The 23998-nt window shown below is 41.8% G+C and overlaps 1 protein-coding gene across 1 annotated transcript in view; it reads left to right on the forward strand.

Moving 5' to 3' along the window:
• Positions 1–23998, forward strand: part of LRRN2 (leucine rich repeat neuronal 2) — a 241230-nt gene that overhangs the window by 167266 nt on the left and 49966 nt on the right. The window lies entirely within an intron of this gene.

Genomic DNA, 23998 nt, shown 5'->3' on the forward strand with positions numbered 1-23998 from the left:
GAAACCTAATTAAGAATGTTTTTAAAGAAGCATTACCCAGATCATGCGTATTGGGTAATGTTCATAAGCTCCAGCATTTTACAGATGAAAACAGAGATGATCTTGTGTTCCCTCGTAAATAGTGACAATAGGAGCATATACAGTTTGGCCAAAAGGGAAGAAGTTAAAAACAATTTAACTTGAGGCCACAAAGTTATTTCACACTGAAATCCAAAGTGTGTATGTTAGAAACATCCTCAATTGCCTATATTGACACCATTAAACCAAACCCTTTTCTTGCTACCAGTAGTTTTTACTTATATATGTGACCTGTTATTGCTTATAGTATAACACTCTTCCACATTATAACTGTAATGATAGCTGTGGTAATTGGTTGTGGATACATTCCCAGCATGAATCAACTGCACTACTGATGTATCACCATTTACCATTCATAACTGCTGTGAAAATGGTCATGTAGATAAGTTCTGACTAGCCAAGAAAAGAACTAAACCATTTCCAAAGGGATAAACAAATACCTCTATTGACTTTAATTGGTAGAAGCTGGTGTGAAGGATACTATAGCCTGTGCAGACACTCAAAACGAGGGGATAATAAACACATGGAGGGGGGAACAGGATCACACCTACTAGTCTCACTTCTGATCTCCACACGTTCTTCTGTGCAATCTTACACTGGCACAACTATCTCCTCATGATCATGCAGAGCCTGTGCACCTATACATAAAACTTGTACAAGCATTGGCTCTGGGCAGAAGATGCAATCAATACATGGAGCTGGGAGCAAAGAAAGTGAGCAAAATCCCACTCTGCACATTGGTTATCACTACATATTAGTCATCTTCAAATTGTTTCTGTGATTGTTTTCATCCAGTTCCAAGTGGGATTCTCTGAAAAAGAGGGAGGACTATGTGTAGGAAATCAGGACCCTGGCTAGCACCCTGTGGAGCAAGTTTCAGAAACTGGATGCAATCCCATAGCTCAACTTTTCAGAACAATCAAGCTTGGTTGTTTTTTTAAAAAGAAACTACCAAATTGCACACCACTTGCAGACTAATACATAGTGATCATTTTCAGATGTGGAGGCATCAACATTGTGCATGTATGACATGTGCAGCCAATTGTATAATACACAGCAACTCAAATGCACTTTTTCACAAAGGCACCACATTTACACCTTTTGTGAATTTACACATAGTGATCACTTTCAGATCCTGAGGTATATGGTATTTCATATATGTGCACATGCACAGTTGGTTGAAGTGATGTTTCTATCAGAGAAGTCAAAAATGCAGACTAGGAACATTGCTCCAACAATTGCCCCGAGCTATCCATGAGATTTAATAATCCTACAGACAAGGGTTGTCTCTAGCACCATGCTTTATTCTCCAGGCATTTTGGTGGGGCTGGTGTGCCTCCTGCCCCAGGCTGTAGCATGGTAGTGTCACGGTACCCTCCCACACATGAAGTGTTCCAAGGAGAAAGACTTAAAGGAGTGGACAGGGTTACATCCTTGGGTGAAGCAGCTGCTGGTAGTGTTGGCTGCTGCGGGTCCCCTCTGGAAGACATTTCTGAGTCTCTCTCCAGTCCTCCCCGTCCTCTGTGTCATCAGGTTCTGAGCCTGGTGCAATGACAGTTTTATAGAATGAGCAAGGGAGTTGCAATTGCTAAATGGAATGGATTTCTAGAACCAAATCTAAACAGAATGGTGTATTACAATTTCCACTGATGAATCACAGAGTGTTTCCCAAGCCCTCTTTTCCCCCACCCCAACTCCAGCTTCTTTGAAACATGAGGAAGGGGTGTGTGAGAAGTCTGCTCTTTTGCTCCTAAGCAAAATCATGAAGATGCAGGGATTCATAATGCAATGGAATTTAATAAAATGGCTCAAAAGTAACAAAGTTTTTTCCCCATTGCCAGCTTCTTAATTACATTGCCTAATGCCATTTGCGATCACAGCACAAACTCCTGTGTTTAAAAACCATGGTGTTGCCATGGTGCTAACCCAGAGGATGGCGTGAGGCTGTGACAAAGCATACAGATTAGGAAGGCTAGCATTGCTGCAGGAGATTTGGTTGCCATGCTACAGACGGAGAACTGGCACACTGTTTTTTTACAGCCTAGTATGCCTTCACTATGGTGTGCTTTTACATGATCCTTTTGCTATATTTATTCAAATGCCTTTCTGAAATAGCCATACCCCTATTGTACAGTTGAAAAATTGAGGGAAGTTAGTAGCACTGTTTATTTGTCATAGCCTTAGACTATTTACAAGAACTGAGAAATAGGGGGAATTCACACACATACACTTTTTTCTCCCTAAAGCCTGATTAAATAATTGGGAAAAGTTGGGACTTTTCCATGTCTTCTCCTAAAATAAACAAATAAATAATGCAATACTATGCATGTTTACTCAAAAGTAAGACCCAAAGTTCAATAGGCTTATTCTGAAGTAAATATGCATAGGAATGAAGCCTTAGACTAATGATACCAGTAGTGTTGTTATTGACCCCATTCAAAGCTTTGTTACAGTATTTTAGCAGGAATGAAGCACAGGTTTAAATACAGGTTTGTTTAAAACTGACAACATTGCTGATCAGATCACATTTGTTAATGTGTCCATGATTCTTCTTGAAGCAAAAGAAAAAAAGAAGCAGGATGAGAAAATGGAAAAGCTTGCCAAAGTTTATGCAAAGCAGGTTTTTTAAAAGCCTTTTCAAACAACAATAATTGCTGTTACATTTGTTTATAGGGAACCTGTGGGCCTCCAGATGTTCTTGGATTACAATTATCTGATCATTGACCATGTTGGCTGGGGCTAATGGGGTCTGGAGTCTAACAACATTTGGAGAACCACAGTTGGTCTGTCCCTGGTGTATAGAATAATAAAGGTTTTTAATGCATACTTTTGGTGCAGCTTTGTCTCAACTGGTTCTTCTACACCTTCCAGAGTCTAGTGGGAGATTTGTCTTGGCTGCAAGGTAGAAAGAAAAAACAAGAAGCACAGAGGGGTGGGAGGTGAAGTGAGCAATGTCTCTCACCTAGGTTGCCAGGCAACAACCACCATGTAAGAAAAGAGCCCTTTCTTTCTCCTTGGCACTGCGTAACACACATACACAGGATGAGTAACATACACCTGCCAATCATTCTTGCTGCCATGAACATTTAATTTTTCTCTGCATGCAATCATCAGCAATTCTAAATTACGGCTTAGATGCCCTTGCAAATATGTGGACATGATTCCTTAAAGGTCACAATTCTGAAATGAAGTTTACCACTGACTTCAAATGATACTCCAAATTAAGCAGTATCAAGAGTGCAGTCGTAGCATTCATTTCAGTTCTATTCTGATCATTCATTTGAAGAATTCCATCATCTTTATACCAAGACAAATGAAATTTTTAAATATTACAGAGCATTAGTTTCCACTCTTGAGCTAGAAATCCAAGATGAGGCCGGGCCTGATTTAAGGTTTTTCATCTGAGAGATGGTGAGCAGAATGGTTCCCATGAAACTGACCATTGGAATGGACAATACAAAAAATATGTTCAAAGGCATGACTATTCACACATCATCACAAGCACGTAAATGGACCCACTCAATCCGCATCATAATATTGCATGGGCTATGTCCCAGTTCAAGCATGAAAAGTCATATTTGCCTTCCTCATGGAACTTAGATTTATCATAGATGGAAAAATGACTGTATACATCTTGAAAAATACAAAATCAGTGGGTAGTTCTTTAAGTTAGTGCACAAATTTGTGCTAAAAATTTGAGGAAAGGTTCTAATGAAAGAAGGATAGTATCATGAAATCAAGGATGAATCTTGCTTGTTCACCAACTTGGAGCCTAACATTAACATATAGTTGACTGGGAAGAACATTTCCTTAGTGTGGGTCTGACTGCAAGTTTGTGGTGCCATGTTTTCCTTGCAGCATGAATTGCTTGCTTGATCCATCTAGGTTTTAATCTCCTATGGATCCCTCTGCCATGCTATTACTTACTTCATCTTTGTGCGCTCTGGTACTGGCACACACTATCAGTTGGGTGATTATAGGGTACTCTCTAAAAACCAGTATGACAGCTTATATGTTAGGAATATCGGGGTATAAAACAAGGCTGTGTGTAATCTGCCATCCTGCACAAGCACAGGGGAAAAAACAGCCCATCGTATGCTACTGGATATGCAATTCAGCTTCCTTAGAATCCCAGTTTTAATTTCGAAACCACAACCTTCTAGCCCTGCAAACCTAGGCTTGATAGTGGTGCAGTGCCTGGTGAACCTCACAATCTTTTGTCGTGAGGGTCAGTGAATATGATTTCGAGGTGGTGGTGGGTAATAATAATACCCAATATAGCTCCTATCTCCTTCCCCTCAGAAGCAGGATACATGGTGCAAAATATGCACACTTGTAGATCATACTCAGCCATGGCTATGGTACAGCCTCTGCTACTGTTTGAGAAGGCCAGATCAAAAGGCATGGGGACTCTCCTCTGGCTTGTCCACTACATTATCTTTTTTGCATATTAGTGCTCACACAGAGAGAGACAGAAGCACCCAAAAGCAACCTCCCTTGTGTGCTGTCCACCCTTGTTACCGAGTACCTGTGACTCAGTCCACAGAGACTTTAGAGCAGCCTTTCCCAACCAGTGTGCCTCCAGGTGTTGTTGGACCACAATTCCCATCTTTCCTGACCATTGGCAATGCTGGCTGAGGCTGATGGGAGTTGTAGTCCAACAACATCTGGAGGCACACTGGTTGGGAAAGGCTGCTTTAGAGTCTCAACCCAAGTCTCTGTCTGGGTCCTTTATCTTCTAAAGCCCAGAAAGAACTGTATCATCCACCCTACCATCATTTGTTCTTTCCACCAGTTGGGCACACAGTTGCTTTTCCTCTGGGTCATAAAGGAGAATACAAGTAAGGTTTTCTGAAGGAATGTCACAACTTTTCCATACTGAAAAGTTCCCAGACTGCCTGGCACTGTACTTTGTACCATAAAATTAAATGCTGTTAATGATATTTAGGGAACCACTTCAATGCCTAATCTAAAAGAAGGGGCACTGGGTCTCCTCCACAGTGAAGTGTGCGCATGCGCACGCACACACACACACACACTGCATAGGCTTAAAGCACTGTAAACCCTGATTGCTTTGGATGTTCAGACTAAAACTTGAGAGAAACATAGGAAGTTGCCTTATACTCAGTCAAAGTGTTTGTTCATCTAATCCAATGTTGCCTACACTGACAGGCAGCAGCTCTCCAGGGTCTCTTGCAGAGGTCTTTACCATCATCTGCTACATGATTCTTTTAATTGGAGGTGCTGGGGATTGAACTTGACAGCTTCTGCATGCACAACATGTGCTCTACCTCTGAGCTCCTGCCAACACACTCAGCTATGGTTCTGGTGACCATTCACTCGCAAAATTAAACCCTGGTGGACCCTTGATCCACTACAATCCTACATTATTGTGAGTCTTGTGATTTATCAGTGTTCCTCTGATAAACTGACACGTGAAGGACATATTTGATTTTCAACATGGTGCCAAAGGTGTTCCACAAACATATGCTCCTGTCCACATTAACCACAAGTGACTTATCCAATGTAATTGAAATTTAATAACAGTTACTTTATGTTAAACAAGAGGGTGGTCATTAAGAACATTTATTCAGGATTAATAGCCATGTAATAGACACTCTAATAATCACAACTATGTAGCAGCTGATCCATAACATATAGGAATTAATCTGGAGTTAAATCTGCTATGGGAATTAAAATTCATTGTTCAATAACTGTCATTTTCAGTCAGATCCTATTTCACATTGAACTTTGTGAGACAGTTTGCATCCATTCTAAATGTATGTCCTGTGCAGGAAGACCACACAATTTGATCTGGTAATATTTTTATTTCACTTGTACCCTGACATTTCACATTTAGCAGACGACAAGGCTGAGAAAAGATCCAGATCAAAGTCCAGGCAAATTAAGTTCAACAGAGTTTCCTAACTCTGAAACAGATTTAGGGACTTACAACACAATGTTTTAATGTATCATCACCCATAACACCCTTTTCATGCTCCTGTTCAGGGTTCCAGTCAGCCAAGCCCTCCTGCAGGGTAAACTGTAGGAGGCTGAAGCAGAACAGTCCATCCCTCCTCCTCACGGTTCTTCAGTTCCCTTTTCCAATTGACATTCAATATTCCACAGCTACTTAGTCATCACTGGGTGTTTTGGGGAGGAATAGGCCCCTTTAGGGTTTTGGGGGGGGTTACGGTGGTGTTTTTTGTACTTCTGAAAACTTTGAAGTTCCCCTGAACATACTGATACCTCCCTCTTATATCTCAATGAGTCTGTTTTGGATCCATTTCTGTTGGCACCCACCACCTGACTTTGCTATTAGAGGGAGCAGTGTCCAGCCCTGCAGCACCGTGAGGATATAAATTAGTTATAACATTATTTGTGAAAGTTGAGAAATTACTCTAATTAGAAAATGGGATGGACAGCTGAAGAGTTCCTTTGTTTCAGGCTGCATACACGTTATGCATTTAAAGGACATTTAATTCACCTCTCCCTCCCCCCCAAATATTGGAAACTGTAGTTTACCCCTCACAGAGCTACAGTTCTCAGAACCCTTCACAAACTACAGCTCCCAGGATTCTTTGGGGAGGATGACATGTGCGTGAAATGTATAGTATATGTGCAGCTCAGACTGCTTCCAGTCTCAGTAACAGAAGCAATACAGTCCATAGTAAGAGCTGTGGTCCTTGCCCATAATCCTAACTTAAGTTACTCAATAACTGATGTTTTAGGGGTTATTTGACCACAGCAGTAGCCAGATATTGGGTGGGCTTTTTAAAATCCTTGCCAGCAAAAGATTGATATAGACTCTGAGGCTTTATATCTTATTTAGAAGAAATGTGTCAGCATAGAATATTACAGTTGTCTGAGTCCTCATTGTCATATCATCCTGTTCTGAACCTTGTTGAAGTTTTTATTTCACCCTTATCTTGTGATAATACCCTAGGCAGAGCTTGGAAGTAATTGGTTACAAAAAACGAATTACTTGTAATTTATTACTTTTTTGAGGAACAAGTGGGTAATTTCTTTACATTTTGATTGTGATAGGAGTAATTTTATTACTTTTGTGGAGTAATTGTAATGTTTCCAACATTACTGTTGGGCATTACTTTGGGGGGGGGAAGCAGGGGAAGTCTTCCGCTCCTCTGATTTGTGGATGAAAATCATGTGCCTTACACTGGGCTTCTGTGCATTGTTGCTCTTTCGTCGTGCTCTGTGGGTGGGTAGGAGGTAACGAGGAAGGAGGTGGAGAGCGAGACAGGGTGGAGTGGAGAAGACAATTGTTTAAAAAAATGGACGGTGGTGGAGAAGAATGGAGTGGGGGGGGGAGAAAGGAGCCAGAGGGCAAGAACATGGATAAAGGAGGAGAAGGAGGCAGCAGCAGAATGGAGATAAAGAACTGTAGAGGTGAAAGATGACAATGTGTGTGTGTGTGCGCATGCGCACGCATGTATCTGTGTGTGTGTGAATACTGTGCTTGCACTTGGCATGCAAAGCGGCCTCCACCGCCCTCCCTGGCTACTTTGCTGCATTTGCAGTGTTTTAACTTTTTTGCATCTCAGGAGAAAATGTTTGGTGTAGTTGGTGGCAGGGCAGGGTCTGGGAGGTGGTTGAGCGAGAGAGACTGTGCTTGCTGGCTGAGTGTGTGTGTGGGGGGGGGGTTGCACTTGGTTTGGCGTGCAAAGATCTGAGTAGTGGCCTCTGCCTCCCTCCCCACCTCCCTTACCAGCGGAGAGACCACCATTGCTATCTTATGGATAAAAAGAATTATTCTACTACCTCTGTATGCATGTGTTTATTTTTAATGTTGTTTTAAGTGACTTAATCTGCAGCAGCCAAGGCCAGCAACTTGTAGGCATTCTAGGAGTTTTTAAAGTAATTTAAGTGTAATTGTAGTGATTACTTTTGATTAGCGGTAAAGTAATCAATTCCTTTCAGAACAATTGTAATTGTAACTGTAATTTATTCCTTTTGAAGGGCATGTAACAGTAATTGTGATTTATTCTTTTTAAAAAGTAATCTTCCAAGCTCTGACCCTAGGTACACACATGCCTGTGAAGGGGCTCCCCACATCCTTTTCTAATGGGCCATTGCACACACAGAGCATTTTTCCAATTCATCATATAAGAAAAAAGAATGGGCCCTTAATATGTGGCTCTCCGTGTGAGCATTGGAGCCTTTGATTGCATGCTGGAGCTTCTGCAATTACCTTAATTTTCTGAACAAGGAATGAATGAGCTCCAGTGGTTTTACAGTCAGAAAAATATCCATATTTTAAAAAGCAGACATATATTAATTTTGATCAGTTAATTAGCCTATTGAAAGCACAGTTGTTAATCATATGAGAAAAAGTCCAATGTGTTGTCAGCTCAAATTTGAAAACCAATTTATCAATAGTTCTGTCACCTGAATTTTGTTCTCTGCTCCATTGATACTTAAGAAAGTTTACATCAGCAGCTTGCTTGCTGCTCTTTATTTGGTTTAGTTGATGTCATTTTCAGGTGGTTGAATTTATTCTTTTGAATTGTGCCCAAGCAAACACTGGGCTCTACAGAATGCTGCTTTAGACATGGCTTCTGAAGGGGGGGAGAGGGGGGGGAGAGGGGGGGAGCATGTAGCCATGTTTTAACTTCAGATAAGCAAGGACAAAGGTTCATTTGCATGTGGAAAAGCTTCAGCAGCTACAGGGCCATGGCTTATTGGCAAAGATGAGCAACATTGCCACGATCTGTGGTAGAAAGTGCAATCTGCCTGCCATTGTGATCACTCATAATGGCTTGGTCACATCTTATCACTCTGTGGAATTATGGGCAATTTAAAATTGTGGGTTCCAAGCTGTTCGCCATCCTAGCTGCTTTGTTGTTGTTGTTATATGCCTTCCAGTCAATTACAGCTTATGGCGACCCAGTGACTTCCAATAGCATCTGTTATGAACTATCCTGTTCAGATCTTGTAAGTTCAGGTCTGTGGCTTCCTTTATGGAATCAATCCATCTCTTGCTTGGCCTTCCTCTTTTTCTACTCCCTTCTGTTTTTCCCAGCATTATTGTCTTTTCTAGTGAATCAGGTCTTCTCATGATGTGTCCAAAGTATGATAACCTCAGTTTCATCACTTTAGCTTCTAGTGATAGTTCTGGTTTAATTGGTTCTAATACCCATTTATTTGTCTTTTTCACAGTCCATGATATGTGCAAAGCTCTCCTCCAACACCACATTTCAAATGAGTTGATTTTTCTCTTATCTGCTTTTTTCATTGTCCAGCTTCTGATTTCTTCTGATTTCTTGATGATTGTTTCCATTTTGGTTAATGACTGTGCCGAGGTATTGATAATCCTTGACAAGTTCAATGTCCTCATTGTCAACTTTAAAGTTACATAAATCCAAAGCTTGGAAAAGTTACTTTTTTTGCACTACAACTCCCATCAGCCCAATCCAGTGGCCATGCTGGCTGGGGCTGATGTGAGTTGTAGTTCAAAAAAGTAACTTTTCCAAGCTCTGCATCTGTTGTCATTACTTTAGTCTTCTTGACGTTCAGCTGTAGTCCTGCTTTTGTGCTTTCCTCTTTAACTTTTCATCAGCATTCATTTCAAATCATTACTGGTTTCTGCTAGTAGGATGGTATCGTCTGCATATCTTAAATTATTGATATTTCTCCTTCCAATTAAATCTGGAGCCTAGAGGGGGCACCAAAGAGCAGAGCAGGCATCTGCACTAGTGGATTTGCTTAGATACTAGGTCACTGGCATCTGCTGAGTGCTAATGCCAGTCCCGAGTTACTAGAGTATAAGGGTCACTTCACATATAATGAAAAACACTAGTTCTTGTCTCTTCACCACATGTCCCTACAGAGACCACAGCAATATGAGGAAAGGTGATACATGCATGTATGGCTGTGGGAACTACAGCTGGGCAAGAATCATGTGCTTTTCTACATATTGTGCTGTACACCATGGAAATACCTCATAACTTTGTTGTCATACATGGCATTTAATGTACAACCTCTGAAAATCCAAGTTGCAAGATTGCAGAGTGGTGGCAGAAACATCTGGTTAGCCACTGTGAGAACAGGATGCTGAACTAGATGGGTCATTGGCCTGATCCAGTAATGCTCTTCTTATGTTCTTGTTCCTACACCATACTCTACTACCACCAATACAACTTTGATTTTCATTTGCTGCAAAAGGGTTGGGGGAAATATGTTTCCCCATGAAGCCAATGTGCTCCGAGAGGGCCTCATTTCCTCAGTTCATCCCAGTATAGAGCAACTTGCAGCACAGCTGTTCCTAGGTTATGATGACTGACCTCCCACTCACTCCTGCTGCCGCCTAATCTCTCAAGAAGGGAACACAAGCTGCTCTCTTTTGCACTTACAGCTGTCAAGCCTTAGTGGAATAGATTTGGACTAAAGTTAGCAAAGTCCATTTTCTATCCTCTTGTCACCATCACTGATGCTTTAGCTGAACCCATTTCTTTTCTTGCCTGTGCCTCATTCCTGCTGACAGTTCTCATAATGTCAGTCTGCACGCCACCTGCCCCACCAGTGCATGCAAGGCAACTTCTCAAACAGAAGCTGTCAAGAGCCAAGAAGCCTCCAAGTGCTGGCATCAGGTTGCTTCACAAATCCCTAATTCTGTTTCAAATTAGATGTAAAGGCCCACAGAAAAACAGAAGTTGGGGATGAGTTTGATTTTAAAAGCAAAAGGAACGCACACTGTCAATGGGCTCGTCCCCAAGCCCACTACTTCCTTCCTTGCAGTAGCTTTTCACCTACCCAGGCAAAGTCAATTCCAGTATGGAGCCAAGCTGAGGAGAAAAGCACCTGGGGGGGAGGAGCCAATGGAATGTGAGAGACACAGGTAGGTGTCTTCAGTCCTCAGCCACGTGCCTATTGGCTTTAAAAATCTGAGCCCATCCCTCACTTCATACATGACTGAGCCAATTCCATGTTTATCACACAGAACTGCCACTATCAGTTTGGTTAATGTGAGGGAGAAACTGAAAGCAGAACTGAAGCCATTTTGGAATGATTTAGGGGTACACAAGAGGACAAAGAAAATGACATCTTGAAGCCATGTCCTTTGTGATGGATCTCCATGCACAAAAGATCTGAATCAGCCCTCTTTTCATCTGTACATCTGTTTTCTCCTCCCTCTTTCTTTGTTTCTCCCCTCCACCTCCATTTGCCATTTTTAATACATAAAACTATAACGGACAGTACTTGTTCAGATTTGGGCATTTGATCAATTGCACAAATCAAAAACAGCCATTCACATGCCCTTACAGAAAATTTGTCTGTTTCTGAGGAAGTGAGAGGGAATTAGGAGGAGAAAGGCAACTTTCCTCTTCATGTTACAGGGTGCATGGCATGCAGTCTACATGTGAGTATCAGACCATATTGTGAATATGAAGTAGCTCTTGGGTAGCTTGGGTTTGTGTCATTTTTCTCAAACTCATGGGACAAGAACTTTCTGAGTTCCCAACTTATGATATCCATAAGATCAGATGGAGTCACAGAGGGTGCTTCCATATGACCTGTTTACTGAGTGTTCATCTTCATTTGTTTGCAGGGGAGTTAGACAATGTTTACTATTTATTGAGCAGTGGGTTTTTTTAAAAAAGATGTGTGCACATGGGCCCACAAACAGCCCACCCTCCCTGAGTTCCAGAAACCTGAAGCTCATTGTGGGCACACAGACAGGTATTTGTTTACCTGTGTGTGGCCATTTTTTATTTATTTATTATTTTTGAGATACAAATTTTCCAATATACCAGACTTGCACAAAAGAGAAGAATGTGTGTGTGTAAGCATGTGTGTGTGTGCATGCATGCATGCCCAGCTCCATCCAAAGCCCACTGAGGAGCACCTTGGGGTATGGTAATAGATGGCATCCAGAAAAACATCACTATACACTTTTAAAAACCCACCATCACAATGCACTTCAGTATGTCCACAATGGGGTGGCATGCAAATTTTGTGTTGGTTTTTTCCCTTTTCCCTCATTATCCATGGATCAGGGAAACCTGAATTAAATGGGGCAAAGGCGCAGGTTGCCAGTTGGATAAGGATAATGTCATGTAGATGTACAATGTGGAAATAATGTGCATGTGGGATTCATTGAATCCACTGTAAACTGCTTTGTGTACACAGACTCAGAATGCAGAGCACATGGAAGCATGCCTTGGCCTCTGCCACCAGCCAGCGTAACAGGGCTGCTGAGTCAGATGAAGAATCTCTCTCCAAGCAAAGACTACCAGCAAAGGAAGATTGGCTTGGCCCCAGCTGGAAATAAATGCCAGTGCACAATTCACCACCTCGTCATGCCATTGCCAAACTGATCTCTGTTCTCTACTTTTTCTATCCACTCTCACTTCCTTATGTGTCTTATATATATATATATATATATATTATTTATTTATTTATTTATTTTGTATCCTGCCCTTCCTCCCAGCAGGAGCTCTTATGCCTGAGGGCAGGGCCTGCCTCTCTCTCTCTCTCACACACACACATTATTGATGTGAATTGCTTTAGAAGAAAATATTTGTCTGCAAATATAGGATAAGCATATGCACATAAAGAAACAAGGAAATAAATGATTTTTGCCAAGTGATGGAGCTGTATCCTTTCCTGCCATCAGAGCTGAGTGTGGCCACGAGTAGCCATAGCCAAAACCAGATCTGCCTCTCATGGCTGGGGCTTGGGATAAAAGCCAGGAAACTAAAGGTTTGCAGGGAGAACATAAGATTCCTACTGGATCAGACCAAAGGCCTATCTAGTCCACCATCCCGTTTCCCACCCACCCCGATGCCTATGGGGAGCCCACAAGCAGGATACAACAGCAATAGCCCTCTCCCACTTGTACTCCCCAGCAACTGGTATTCAGAGTAGGGTTGCCAGGTTCAGGGCCTGAGACTGATCCTGTATCTTTAGGAGAAGATAAAGTCAGCCAAGTGCAGGTGTTCTTGCAACACTGTAATGGGAAAAACCACACCATGGAATTCTCCCTTCCCCCTGCACAGGCCCAGCCTCCAAGAGGTCTTCTGTATCGTTAAAAGTTGTGCAGGGGGAAGGGAGAATTCCACCTTGTGGTTTTTCCTATTACAGTGTTGCAAGAACACCTGCACCTGGCTGACTTTCTCTTCTCCTAAAGATACAAGATCAGTCTCAGGCCCTGAGCCTGGCAACCCTACTCCGGACTCTAAGTTTTCATTTTTTTAAAAAATTAAGTTTCTAGTTGGTCTGGTTCTCAAGATATACACTAAAACGTCAACTGCCCCCCCACAACTTCCATGAAATTATCTGCTCTAACCCCGCCCTTTCAGGTTTGTAGCCAATAAGTGAAGTCAGGGTTGTGATTGACAAGGGATTTCTGGGCCTCCAGGCAATCCTAAGACTCCATTGCAAAGGTAGAAAATGAGTGTTTTTTTCCTGTTTATCTGAAAAATCTCAAAAACTGAGTAAGTATATAGCTTTCAGCAGTACCAAAAGTCTTTTTTTCTCTTGTTCACGAGTTAAATAACTTTAAATTTTCCTGGGCTGTTGAAGATGGTAGTGTTTTGAAAGCCTTCCCAATATGAAGCTTTAATCCAACAGCTGCTTTTCTGGAAGTAAAATTGCAGTGCTGATCCCACATACCTGGAGTAAACCCCATTGAATTCAATAGGACTTACTTTTGAGTAGATAAGGTTAGGATTGTGTTTAGTGAACATAGTAAAGAACTGTGTTTATGTTGTAAATTTTTCTCTCCCCCTCCAATCCTATTTTAAAGCAATTAGGCAAGGTTTACATAGATATCACTGCTTTTATTATATAGAAACTAATACTGATTTAATTTTTTCTAAAAAACATTTCTGCAATGATCATCTCATTTGGACAATAAACTATTATATGGGGTCTATAAATCTCCAGAGTGTGTGTGTGTGTATGGAGTCTTCCCAACAACCCTGTGAGGTAGGATTGCCAATTGGAAACCAAGGCAGCTCACAGCAAGAAATAAATCCCTTTAAAATCCAATAACCATAAAACGTATAAACAGTTGCAAAACAGCTTAAAGTGCATGATTCTGAATTTTGGGTTGGTGAGTGTTCCTTATCACTTGAGTCTGCAGTTCTGTACACGCTTCCCTGTTTTGAGTAAGCCCCATTCAGTATATTGGGACTTGCTTCTGAGTAAACAAACATAGGATTGCACTACAAATATCTTTACAGGTTGTGTAAACATTTTTGAGAGTCATGCTTATATAAATATTTCTTCATTTAAAGCACATGACTTCCCCTAAAGAATCCTGGGAAGTGTAGTTTCCCCTTATAGTTCCCACCACCCTTAACAAACTACAGTTCCCATGTTTCTGTGGTGGGATTCATGTGCTTCAAATGTGTGTTGAATGTGCTTTAAATGAATGGTGTAGATCTGCCCTAGGTATGATATGCATTCATTAGTGAATTGAAAAGAACAATTTTAAAAGATACTTTTTTAAACAAGGGAAGGGCTGTAGCTCAGTGGCAGGGCATATGCTTTGCATGCAAAGGTCCAGAATTCTATTTATGGAAAAGGCTATTGCCTGATATCCTGGAGAGCCAATGCTAGTCCATGTCATCAGTACTGAGCTAGATGGTATCAAATGGGCTGAGTTGGTATAAGGCAGATTTCTTTGTTCTTAATGTGGAAAGAGACCCAAGAGCCACAGTGACTCTGAAATTTATTTGTTTTTTATTTACAACATTTATATACCGCTTTATTGTAAATAACCTAAATGGGTTTACAGAAGGAAATAAAACAATAAACTTATTGGCAAAAACAGTTAAAGATATGTATTTTAAAACATTCTTAATAATAAAACCAACAATGAGTTAAAAACAGATAAAAAAACACAATAGCTTCTACATGCCTGTTGTTGATGTTGTTGTTGTTATGTGCCTCCAAGTTGACCACGACTTATGGCGACTCTATGAATCAGTGAGCAAGAGCTCCAAAGCCACTTTAATAGCACAATCTGAATTTGCCAACGTGCAACTAAAGCCCACCCACAAAATAGCAACAGTCTGGATGGATTGAAGCGCCCCTGGAGTTTCCCTCCTAAGGCAAATTGCAGCTCTGTGTGTGTGTGATTGATTTATCTTGGGACCATGGCAACCTCCTCCTTGCATGCCAGCCTACATCCTGACTTTCCCCCACACCAGCTGTTTTAAAACACACTCCACTGCAAACTATGTGTTGTAATGTGACATTTAGTTTGCTGAACTCTAGTCCCTTTGAGATTACAACTGAGGGACAATGGGGGGTGCTACAATTGCAGCACACACCCTGTCCCTGTTGTCCCTGCCCTGCCTCAACCAAATCTGTGCATTTAGCTCAGCATGTAGAGGTTTGGATGAATGCATGGAGACTGAAGGCAGGGCCAGTCAGTGCAACTTTTCCCCGCCCCTCATCGCTACACATTTATTTTCCCTTGGCTGTCATCTGAAAAGGGCTAAACCGAGGGATGTTCACACACTGCATTCAACAAATATACAATCTGTCTGTACAACAGTTGCACTGCATACACATACAGTTACTCAGTGTAATGTTCAATGAATGTACATCTGTGCATACAATAGCTGAGCTGTGTAAATCAACAATACACTCCTTTACACAAACACTTGTCCACGTGTAGAGAAAGCTCTTATCTGTGTTCAGTGTCACATGTGCAAAAGCCTCATGGCAACTGCCATCAAGGAACCCCGTGGTCTGTCACACAGTTTCATACAAGGAAGTTCACTTCTCCCATCTCTCCACCAAACCTGAGCTTTAAAAAACAACAAGGGAGCTTATTTCCAGGCAATGGATAGTTTTTCTTTTATTTAATTTTATGAATATATCCTTGTCCTGAGTGTGTAAAAAAATCAATAGTGGCTCGATTGTAATTAGTTTAATTCATGCCATCTGAATTTTATTGATTTAACTGGCAGCTGTTTACACCTGCCTTGGCTGAGTTACGGTCCCTTTACATTCCTGAAGACTCTCCTGATAAGAACAAATCATGAAGTGCAACAAATTATAGAAATACTGCAACCTTTTCAGTACAGTTCCCCCCCCTCTCTGAAAGGCTACTGAGCCTTTCACATCTGTGGGACAGGCAGCAATTTAACACGTAAAGCTCTTTCACATCAGCATTTCTCCTTGACAAGGAAAGCTGCTGTCGCATTCTGCAGCTGTAACAGGTGCCTACAACCCAATAGGAAGGCAAAGCTCCCAAATTTGGCAGGTCAGCAGGACTAATACTTGATTAGTCTGTTGCTATACCAAGATAGACACAAGATTCAGGATGGGACAGTTACTCTATCTAAATACATACTATCACATTCATCAAGGGCAGGCCACATCAGAGACTGTGGCAGGGTGGCCTTGTGTATCCCGCTTTACAAAGGTCAGTCCTGTATTTGAAGGAGTCTATTTGAGGGGCTGTTCAATTCAAGTCCAATTTAAAGATAAAGAACTAGAGGGAGAGCAAGGACCCTGAAGTTGCCCATCAACAGTTAACCCCTGGGCAGCAAACTGAGCAAGCACACAAATCACCTGGTCACAGTCTATCGTGAGATGTATGCTATTTCTATTTAGATTATAACTATTGTTTTGTAATTTTGCATCTATACATATATATTAGCATATGCATATTATGCAAATTTGTATCTTTCTTTCAGTTCTTTTTTGTCTGCTGCACTCCTCTTTTTTAATTACCCTAGGTAGATCACCACATTGTGAAATAAGTGAACTAGTACACATTACCATTTCAAGAGGGGGCCTGTAAAATAATTAAGTCCAAAGTCACTCCTGATCAAGCTCAGGACTTTTGTTGTCAGGCATCAGGTACATCCCCCAACCCTCACCGAGAATTAGAGGCAAGAGAATTATTAATTAATTGGCATTATTAACCTGCAGCTCAACTACAGCCTTTACAAATTATTACTGAACAGTTTTGCCAGTGGTCCTTCAGGGCCAGTAACTTGCAACTGCCATATAGGAATATTATCTTCTGCCTTGGGTACCAAGCAAAACCAATTGGGTCATTAATTATAGACCAGAACACTGCTGGAGTTGAATGCTTTTTCTCATTAACATCCAACCCAAACATTTAAAACAGAGTGTTATTCACTGACCCTGAACTCAAGTTTTATTAGGTTTTGGCATTTGGGGGGGGGGACCTAATGCAAGAGGCAGGCCATAGGATGACAGGCTAAGAGCTTGAAGAGTCTCAGTTGATGCAGAGAGTGCTGGGGAGAGAGTGGAACGGACAGGATATTTCCAAATAGGAGTATTCTCCATTCTGATTTTCAGGTGTGCACTTATAAGATGGGGGTTACTTAATACTACATGTGAAAAGGATCTTGGAATTGTTGTTGATGATATGAGCCGACAGTGTGATGTGGCTGCAAAAAAGGCAAGTGCTATTATAAGCTGTATTAACAGAAGTATAGATTCTAAATCGTTTGAAGTACTAGTTCCCCTCTATTCAGTACTGATTAGGCCTCATCTTGAGTACTGCATCCAGTTCTGGACACCACACTTTAACAAGGATGCAGACAAACTATAACAGGTTCAGAGGAGGGTAACAAGGATGATCAGGAAACTAGAAACAAAGCCCTATAAGGAGAGACTGAAAGAACTGGGCATGTTTAGCCTTGAGAAGAGAAGACTGAGGGGAGATATGATAGCACTCTTCAAGTACTTAAAAAGTAGTCACACAGAGGAGCCGGGATCTCTTCTCAATCATCCCAGAGTGCAGGACATGGAATAATGGGCTCAAGTTACAGGAAGCTAGATTTCAACTGAACATCAGGATAAACTTCTGAACTTTTAAAGTTGTACAACAATGGAACCAATTACCTAAGGAGGTGTTGGGCTCTCCAACACCGGAGGCATTCAAGAGGGAGCTAGACAGCTACCTGTTGGGTATGCTTTAATTTGGATTCCTGCACTGAGCAAGGGGTTGGTCTTGATGGCCTTATAGGCCCCTTCCAACTCTACTATTCTATTATTCTATTTTACTATTCCATTATTCTAGCCACCATTTTGTATTCTATTGATTCTAGTAAAAATGAGTATAGATCTCAAAGCTGTAATCTGCCCACACCTGCCTTAGATGGCTTTAAAAGAGGACTGGATCAATTCGTGGAGCACACAGGTATATCAATGGTTATAAGCCATGATAGCTAAGTAAATCCTCCATGCTCAGAGGCTATATACCACTGCATTTGCTGTGGAACAGCAGCAGTGGAAGGGTTCTAGGCTTACCATCTGGTTGGTCATTGTGGGAAACAGTGCTGGATATGATAAACCAGGTGTGGGGAACCTGTGGCCCTCCAGATGTTGCTGAACCACAACTCCCATCATCCTTGGCTATTGGCCATGCTTGCTAGAGCTGATGGGAGTTGTAGTTCAGCAACATCTGAAGGGCCAAAGTTCTCCAATCCTGCGATAGACCTTCGGTCTGATCTAGCAGGTTCTTACGTTCTCATGCTTGGGCTCAAATTTCTGATTCTGTCCTTCCATGGAGGAGCCCTGAACATGTCGCTCACTGATTTGTAGGGCTGTGCCCTGATTCAGCCAAGGCCCAAGCCAGATCAAGCCTATTCAGACAGTTTTGTGTCTTGGCTGAGTTGGGTTCTCACAGCTACAGATTGATACAGGTTGGATTCAATGACCCAGAGGAACCTGGGGGGGTCAGGGGTAGGGCATCAGGCAGGAAGAAGAGGCAGCCACAGCTCTCCTTACCTGATGAGCAGAAGTGCAGGTACTATTTGTAATGGGCTTTTCTGCAGGAAAGCCCTTTGCAAAACAGCATCGCACAGAAGGACAGCCTGGCTGGGAGTCCAGAGTCTGTGAGTTCAAATCCCCGCTCGTGTCTCCTGGGTGTCAAGGGCCAGCTAAAGATCACCCCCACAGTGAGTGCCTCAGGGGTTACGTGCCCTGCCACCTGTGCAGCCGTGGGCAAGCTGCATAGTCCCAAGGAGCCCAATTGCCCCCTAGCTGGCAGTTGCGGGCAAGGAACGAGCTGGCTTGTGCGACTGTGACAAGCTGAGCAGGCCCTAGCCAGCTGGGGAGGACTAGCCACAGAGGGAGGCAATGGTAAACCCCTCTGAATACCGCTTACCATGAAATCCCTATTCATAGGGTCGCCATAAGTCGGGATCAACTTGAAGGCAGTCCATGTCCATTTCCTCTGTCAGGAGGGAGGGGGGAAGGAGATACAATGCCTCCTTCCCCCCTCCCCACCATATGTTTAATTTGGGGTTGTTTTTTAACCCTAATTTAGCATGAGCCCCACCCCTGGACTTAGGTTAGGTGGCTGAAGGCTATGGTGGTACAGAGGGAGGGCATGGTGCCCTCCCTCAGCAACACATTGTTGAAACTGAGAAAGTGAGCAAATCTGGGAGCCTTCATATCAGCCAGTCGTGTCGGATTGGCCCTCTATTATCACCTAGCCAGGGAACAGTGGGCTATTATGCGAATATCTCAGCTGAAACTTTCTCCCTTCTGACTGACAGCCTCAGTGGTACAGGGAGACGGTGGTACAGGGCTCCTAGTTCAAGACCCACAGTACATGAAAACAATGGCATTGTGAGGCCAAGCAAGAGAAAGGCTGTAAAGCACTTCACATGTTGAAAGTTTTAATTAATTATTATAATTTTACCTCAGGAAATGGAATCTAAATACCAAGAGAAATGGCATAGGTCTTTGGGTGTCAGAAGAACCTTTCAGCAGTCACCTCTCAAATAGAATTTTATTTCCTCAGAGCTCCCACTTTAATGCCTATAATTAATTTCTGTCTTCTGTGCAATATCCAGACAACCCCAGTCAACCCTTTACTAAGACGTCTCCAGGCTGTATTTCTACAAATGGGGCAATCATGTCAGGTTTCCATGGTCCATTTTGCCTTGGCATCTATGTCACTCTGCAAACACGTAGGAGAGGGACCAAGTAGTGTCTGGTGTTAGTCCCTACTGCATACATCTGATGTATTGTGAAGGAGTGATGGTATAACAGGCAATTCTATGAAGAACTGCCACATTTAATAATAAATAAATTGGAAATGATCTAGGACTGGGGGGGAGAACCTATCAAGAACACAGCTGAGGCCTTTCTCCAGGTTCTCATGCCATTGGAAAATAGGCAGGCGGTTACTGGAAAGAAGGCCTTTTTTGTGGTGGCCTCTAAGCTCTGAAATATTCTTTCTAGCAAAGTTCAGTTGGTGTCATTGTTACTACCACTTATTTTCCCAAGATTGAATTAACAATATTTTTGTTTTTTCCATTGGTTTGTTGTTTTTATTCCATACACAATTTTATTCTTCATTGTTTTGTTTATTTTCATGAAGATTATTTTTCTATCAATATAAAGGAAGGGCATATATCTATTAAAACAAATAACAAAGAAAGCAAATATCCAGTAGGTGTCTATGATACTTGCAATTGCAACAGCAATCTGGGAAACGGACAATTTCATTTTCTCTAGACAAAATATAGTGTGACTTGGCCTAAGAAAATGAATATCCTGCTAACACAAGTGCAACCTTGAAAGAAGAAATTGGACTAAGTGGGTCACAACTGTGCATACATTATTGTGCTATAAATGAAATCTAGAAATTGAAAGGCTCTCAGCGATCTAGAATTACAAGGGGTGGTCATATGTTGTGCCATTTATGGTGTATTTGGCTCTATTTGCCTTTTGATATTTGATTGATTGTACTATATTGTGATGGCCATTGGCTACAAACAATAAAAATTTATTTAATTTAAAAAAAAATTTACTAGCCAAGATCCATCAGAATCTCTACCACATTTTTTCCATGCAAGAAAACCGTGGTATACAAAATAGTCTTCAGTGATGCTTACAATGCCATAGAATACCCGTCACTACAGCTGCCAAAATGACTTCGGCACATCAAGGCAGATTTTAGCCTTGAAATGAAATTCATGCCAGAAGCAATTGGCATATCAATGTAAAACAAGTGGATTTCTGGCTCCATCCCACTGTCCATCTCTTTCTGTGTCATTTATTGCCTTCTTTTATATGGTGGCTGCCTTTGCTATGCATCAAACTCTCCCTTACTAAAATAATAATGCTCCTAATAAAATGCTCAGAAGACATCACAGCCTCTGATGCTTTATTTGAACGTTGTCCTTCTGTCCAATCTGAATAACGATGCTGTGCCTGCTGGGACCAACCAGGCAGCACTTTTGCAGTCAAGAAACTCAGGCCCCTTCTCACTGCAGTAAAGGGAGTGAGAAAAAGAGAGGGAGGGAATAGCCTGAGACTCAGCTGCAGCCATTTATCTCCAGAAGCTGGGCTATTAGACAGATGACAGAGGGAGAGAAGCAGCCAGCGAAGGCACTGAAACCCAGGCTCCTTCCAGTTGGTGATTTATCTCCCAGCTTCATCTGGCAAACTTGCTGATGGAAGGACTCTTCCTTTCTCTGCGCCTCATCAATTCTCATTCTCATTGCATTCCCCCCACCCTCTTTAGAAAAGATTTCTAGTTTCTTTTCATTTAACCACTATCTCTCCCTCATTCTTTTCCAATCTCTCATTATCTTCCTACTTCTTTATCTCCACTCATTCCCCCCTCCCATTCTGTTGCTCGCCCCTCTCTCCAATCTCTCTCATCATTACAGCTCTGCTTCAGTTCCTTCTGTGGGCCTGGAAAAAGAGCATCTTTCTTGTGCTCTCCTAAGTATATTGTGTGATACCCACCCTCTGCTTGTGGGTATTTTGAACCTAGGCCCTTCAGAATCAAAAGCATCAGGCATGGATTGAGAATTTTCCCAGCACCTATTGCATTGTATTTTGACCTGAGGAAATGAGATTCCTCTTGCTTCCCAGGCTGCTGTTGTAATTGTAAACATCATAGGACATTTGTTTTGTTTCTTTCAGAGAAGTGTACCCTTCCTCTACAGCAGGGGTGAACAATCTGTGATCCTCCAGATATCACTGGACTGCCGCTTCCATCATCCCAGACTATTGGCTATGCAGGCTGATAGAAGTTGGCATTCAACAACAACACCTGGAAGGTCACAGGTTTCTCCTAGTCAGCACTTAGTGGCTTTTTCCTTGGAGTGTATAGACCAGCCAATCCAGATCCCAGCAAATGCATATACTTGCTGACCACCACTGTGGTCTATTTGATTCCAAACAGGGTAAGACTTACCAGAGCCAAAACCATAAAAATTGAAAAGGAATTTATACATCTACACACCTGATCTTTCTACAACGAGCACACACAAAACTAAAAAACAACAACCAAGAAATACTTAAAACCCTCTTATTACTTATCCTGTGATAAACAAGAGGAGTCCCTGGCAGAGGTTAGGCCCATTTAAACCTTTGACCCACCCCTTGAATGTGTAAATGATTCAATAGCTAAAGTTGGTTCAAAGCTTGTGAGTAAACTACAATCCAGTACACACCTGGGCGTAAGTCCCATTGAACCCAGTGGAGCTTACTTCTGAGTAGACATGTATTGGATTGTAGCTTTATTCACAAGACGTGAGACGTGGGGGATGATTATATTGATGGCAGCGGTGAAAACAACTGTTAATCCTCTGCTGAAGCTTTCCTCTGACTGGCTGCTTTTCATGTTTATTTATTTAAGGCATTTATACCCCACCCTTTAGCCAAAAAGGCTGGGAGACTGTTACTTGCGTCTGCTACATAAAGGCCAAGGGTGTTGCTAGGTTCTTGAAAGACTCTGGGCAAAAATCTGCATAAGCATATAGAGTGCTTCTGGGCAAATTAAAATAGTGAGTGTGCACACAATACATTTAAAGTGCATTTCTTCTTCCCCAAAGCATCCTGGGAACTTTAAGGGTGCTGGAAATTTTAGCTCTGTGAGGGGTAAACTACAGTTCCCACAATTCTTTGTGGGAAGCCTTGCATGTTACATGCATGGTGTGTATGCAGCCTGAGGTCTCACTGGCACTGCAGTTTGCTGCTGTATGAGCTGAATAAAAACAAGCATGTGTTGTAAAAAAAGGGGGAAGCAGCAGATCTGGGTCTAACACAGTTTAAAGACCCACAGCTCAACCTCCCCTGATAATGCCTCTAGCAATTACAGTTTATTATAAATAATAATGCAGTGTATAGCAAGCAAAAAGATGGGTCTCTGCCCTGAGGTGTTTACAACAGAAAAATAAAATGAAGTCTTTTCTGGTTGACCCAATACATTTTAGAGGAAAAGACTCTAAAGTCCAATCTGAAACCTACTTGCTCCAAAGTAAACCCCATGAAATTCAGTGGGCTTTCTCCCAACTAAGCATGTTTAGGATTGTATTTATTATTATTTGTTGTTGTTGTTATGTGCCTTCAAGTTGACTACGACTTATGACGACCCTATGAATCAGCAACCTCCAACAGCATCTGTCGTGAACCACCCTATTCTGTTTTTCCCAGCATTATTGTCTTTTCTAGTGAATCATGTCTTCTCATGATGTGTCCAAAGTATGATAACCTCAGTTTCATCATTTTAGCTTCTAATGATAGTTTTGGTTTAATTGGTTCTAACACCCAATTATTTGTCTTTTTCACAATCCATGGTATCCACAAAGCTCTCCTCCAACATGAGTTGATTTTTCTCTTATCCGCTTTTTTCACTGTCCAACTTTCACATCCATACATAGAGATCGGGAATACCATAGTCTGAATGATCCTGACCTTAGTGTTCAGTGATACATCTTTGCATTTGATGACCTTTTCTACTTCTCTCACAGCTGCCCTCCACAGTCCTAGCTTTCTTCTGATTTCTTGACTATTGTCTCCATTTTGGTTAATGACTCTGCCAAGGTATTGATAATCCTTGACAAGTTCAATGTCCTCATTGTAAACTTTAAAGTTACATAAATCTTCTGTTGTCATTACTTTTGATGTTCAGCTGTAGTCCTGCTTTTGTGCT

Source organism: Rhineura floridana, chromosome 6, assembly GCF_030035675.1.
Source record: "Rhineura floridana isolate rRhiFlo1 chromosome 6, rRhiFlo1.hap2, whole genome shotgun sequence".
Lineage (NCBI taxonomy): Eukaryota > Metazoa > Chordata > Lepidosauria > Squamata > Rhineuridae > Rhineura > Rhineura floridana.